A 5,443-nucleotide genomic window follows, 5' to 3' on the forward strand; every position below is an offset into this window, starting at 1 on the left:
ATAAAATCTAAATTTATATCACATTAAAATTAATCTAATCATAATATAAATAAATAATAAAAAACATAATAAAACAAAAACTTTAAAAAAAAATAAAAATTACACTTTTCCAATCAACCTCTTACCACAACTCATTTACAAACAATATAGATAAGAAATCCACACATTATTTAAAATATTCCTAAAAATAAAATCACTAAATTACATAAAGACATCTATACAATATATATTACATACCATATAATTCTAATATATAATCTAAATAAAAATCAAATATTATATTTTACACATTAATTCCAACATATACTTTAAATTTTAAATATAATATTCATTAAATTCTCTCAATCATCAATAACAAATAAAAATCAAAAACAATAAACAATATAATAGCAAACATAAAACAATTAAGTAAACATTAGTAATAAAATAATAATTAAATTAAATCAAACAATTATATAAAAAAACATTATACTAAATAATTTAAATCATTAACATCAAAATCATTAAATAAAAAAACTTCTTCAAAAATTAAATATACAACCATTACAAAGATATATTATTACAAAAAACAAAAAAAATAACACAAGAAAATACGCGCGCAACGCTACACCCATAAGACACATACGCGCGCACGCAACCCACATACCACATACGCATACGAAACGACCAACCCACATACCCATACGCTACGCACCGCCACACCCACATACACATTACGCGCGCACGCACACCAACATACCACATACGGCGCGCACGCGACACCCAAATACACATTACGCGCGCACGCACAACCCACATACACATTACGCGCGACGCACACCCACATACACATCTACGCGCGGACCGCCACACCGCATACACATACGTACGCACGCACAACCCACATACACATATGTACCACGGTACACCCACATACACATACGCGCACGCACAACCACAACACGATACGCGCGAGCCGCACCACCCACATACAACATTACGCGCGAACCGCACACCCAACATACACAATACGTACGCCACGGCAACACCCCACATACACAATATGACGCGCCACGCACACCCAACACTACACATTACCGCGCCACGCACACCCACATACACATACGTACGCAACGGACAACCCACATACACATTAATACGCGCACTCACACCCACATTACACGATACGCGCGCCACGCACACCCACATACACATACGCGCGACCGCATACACATACGCGCGGCGCGCACACCCACATACACATACGCGCGCCACGCAAACACACCAAATACACATACGCCGCGCCACGCACACCCAATCATACACATACGTACGAACGACACCCACATAACACATACGCAGCGCACGCCACACCCACACTACAACATACGCGCGCACGCACACCCAATACACATACGCGCGCACGCACACCCACATACACATCACGTCACGAACGGACACCACACTTACAACATACCGTACGCCACGCACACCCCACATACACATACGCGCGCACCCACACCCACATACACATTACGCCGCGCCACGCACACCCAAATACACATACGCGCGCACGCAGCACCCACAGTACACATACGCGCGACCGCACACCCACATACACCAACGCGCGACCGCAGCACCCGCCATACACATACGTACGCACGCACACCCACATACACATATGACGCACGGCACACCCACATAACACATACGCGCCACGCACACCCCACATACACATACCGCGCGCACCGCACACCCACATAACACATACGCGCGCACCGCCACACCACATACACATACGTACGCTACGGACACCCACATACACATATTCACGCGCCACGCACACCCACCATACACATACCCGCGCACGCACACCCACATACACATACGCTACGCCACGGAGACACCCACATACAGCAGATACGCGCACGCACACCCAGCATTACCACAATAAAGCGCGCACGCACACCCACAATACAACCATACGCGCGACCGCATACACATACGCGCGGCACAGTACACCCACATCACAACATACGTACGGCCACACCCCACATAACCACATACGCGCGAACGCACACCCACATACACATACGCTGCGACCGCCACACCCACATACACATATACGTACGCACGCACACCCACACTACGACATAATACGCGCCACGGACACCCACATACACATACGCCGCGCACGACACCCCCGCATACACATACGTACGCACGCACACCCACATACACATACGCGCGCCACACCCGCATACCACATACGCGCGCCAAGTACACCCACCATTACACATACGCGCGCGCGTACACCCACATACACACTACGTACGCATGGACACCCACATACACCATACCGCGCAGACAGGCACACCCACATACACATACGCAGCGAGGCCGCACACCACACATACCAATATACGCGCGCCGGACAACTCCACATACACCATACCGCTGCCGCACGCACACCCACATACCACATACGTACGCACGCAACACCCACAATACACAACGCGCCGCGACGCACACCCACATACCACATGACGTACGCACGCGGACACCCACAATACACATACGCCGCGCACGGACACGCCGACACTACACATACGCCGCGCACGCACACCCACATTATACACATACGGCGGTGCGCTCACCCCAATACACATACGCGCGCACGGACACCCACATACACATACTACGCACGGAACATCCCACATACACATTCACACGCAGCGCCACGCACACCCACATATACACCATACAGCGCGCACGCACAACCCACATACACATAACTGCGCGCACGCACACCCACATACATCATCCGCGACGCCACGCACACCCAACCATATACACATCACGCCGCGCGCACGACACACCACATACACATACGCGCGCACCCTACACCCACATATCACATACTGCGCGCCCACGGGACACCACCTACACATATGTAGCGCACGGACACCCACATCCACACTATCGCGCGCCACGCACACCCACAGGACACATACCCGCGCCCGCACACCCACATACACAATACGCCGCGAACGCACGAACCCACATACACATACGCGCGCACGCGCACACCCACTTACACATATACGCGCGCCACGCACACCCACATACACATACGTAACGCACGGACAACCACATTACACATAACGCGCGCACGCACACCCCACATACACATACGCGCGCACGCACAACCCACATACACCATTACGCGCGACGCACACCCACGATACATAATTCGCGCGCACGCACCACCCAACATACACCATTACCGCGCGAAACGCACACCCACATACACAATACAGCCGGCGCAAACGCACACCCACATACACAGACCGTACGCGCCACGCACACCCACCGTACACATACGCGCGAACGCACACCCAACATACCACATTATGCGCGAACGCACAGCCACATACACAAACGCCGCGCACGCCACCCACATACACATACGCGCGAGCACGCAACACCCATCATACACATACGTACGCACGGGACACCCACACGGCGCATATGCACACCACACGCGACGCATATGCACACACACCGGGCCGCATATGCACACACACGCGCGCAATATGCCACACACAGCGACCGGCATATGCATACACACGCACGCATTATGCACACAGTGCGCGCCGCAATATATGCACACACACACGCGCATATGCACACACACGCGCGCCATAATATGCATACACACACGCGATCCATGCACACACCGCGCGCCATATATAGCCCACACACACACGCGCAGACTGCACACACACAACCGCGCATATTATGCCACACACACGGGCGCATAATGCATACACACGCACGCATATATGCCACACACACGCGCGCATATATGCACCACACACGGAGCGCATATGCATACACACGCGACGCATTATGCACACACACGGGCGCATAATGCACACACACGCGCGCATATATGCACACCACCGCGCCGCATTGCACACACACGCGCGCATATATGCACACACACGCGCCGCATATATGCACCAACACACGCGCGCATATCATGCCACACCACACGCCGCATATGCATACACACGACAGCGCCATATATAGCACACAACACGGCGCATATAGCACACCACACCGCCGGCGCACATATAAGGGGCACACACACGCGCGACATATAGCAACCACACACGCGCGCATATATGCACACACCACGCCGGCATATGCCACACACAGCGCGCCCCGCGCGATATAGGCACCACACACGCGCGCATATATGCACACACACGCGCGCATATGCACACACACGCGCGCATATGCATACACACGCACGCATATGCAAACACGAGCACGCATAATTATGCACACACACGTGCGCATATGCACACACACGCGCGCGCGCCCGTGCGCGTGCATTCTCTGTCTCACGCAGCAGCAAACATGTCCTGCTTGCATCTATGACAAATACGACATACGCATATACGCTCTCCCATGACACTATTTGTCATAGGAAGATTCTTCCTATGACAAATATTGGCGACTCAACTTCGTTCTGCTTTACAGCTGAAATTCACTGCTTGCGTTCATAATAGCGCTCCTAAACCCCTATGATGCGCACAACACATACAACAATAAATTATTTGTCATATGAAGAATCTTCCTATGACAAATAGCGTCATAGGAGAACGTATATGCGTATGTCGTATTTGTCAGATGCTGGCAGAACAGGCTGAAATGTGGGAAGTGCTTGATGCACTCATCAAAATTGTTTATGGCACTAGTTTCGTGAAAACACGTGCATGAGGTTTCTGTAAGTGTTGAAAATGTTCATTCATACATAAGTCTAGGCATCATTCTGATCCCTTATATAAATGTGTGCATTTCTTAATTAGCTGTGTAATGGACAAAACTCGTTTTATAGTAGCATGTTGAGGCAGATTGGCTATATTTTCATGATGCATACCAGTACTAGTTTTGCAGGGTATTCTTAGCTACAGATTTGTAAGAGTATTATTTGTTTATATATAAGGTAGGTATACGCATGGATTAGTTTTCATTATTTAAGAAATAAATTAGTTTACTAATCTGAATTTAATGGAAATGTAACGACAGACCCGATGTAATTGCTACAATATGTATACCCTAAAATGTAGGGAAAGGTTAGGACAAAACACGAATTTACAACAACACAAAATGAATTATTTTCAAGTTAAAAAGACCTTTTATTGTCTAAACGCAGTAATATAATTTCAAAAGCCATTCTAGTTCATATGAAATTAGGCAGATAACACCAGGTGTTTCAACAAATAGTAAAGATTATCATAACTAGTTTTAACTAGAGAATGTTTAAGAAAGTGTTGCTTTTCAAGATGTCCCCAAAGTTGCAGAGACAATACGTGGTCAAAGTGGCTTATCAATAATATCATAACATTTTTATCGATTGCACTTAAAAACCCATGCCAGAAATCTCTCACCT

The 5,443-nt window shown here is 48.5% G+C and overlaps 1 protein-coding gene across 1 annotated transcript in view; it reads right to left on the minus strand.

The window, feature by feature from the left end:
• Nucleotides 1-5,168: 5,168 nt before the first annotated feature.
• LOC106813865 overlaps nucleotides 5,169-5,443 on the minus strand; it is a 4,139-nt gene continuing 3,864 nt past the window's right edge. Inside the window, exon 3 of the transcript XR_001394517.1 lies at nucleotides 5,169-5,441. The gene's annotated coding sequence lies outside the window, so the exon portion shown is untranslated. The remainder of the gene's footprint in view (nucleotides 5,442-5,443) is intronic.

This window comes from Priapulus caudatus, unplaced genomic scaffold (genome assembly GCF_000485595.1).
Source record: "Priapulus caudatus unplaced genomic scaffold, Priapulus_caudatus-5.0.1 Scaffold836, whole genome shotgun sequence".
Taxonomy (NCBI): Eukaryota; Metazoa; Priapulida; class Priapulimorpha; order Priapulimorphida; family Priapulidae; genus Priapulus; species Priapulus caudatus.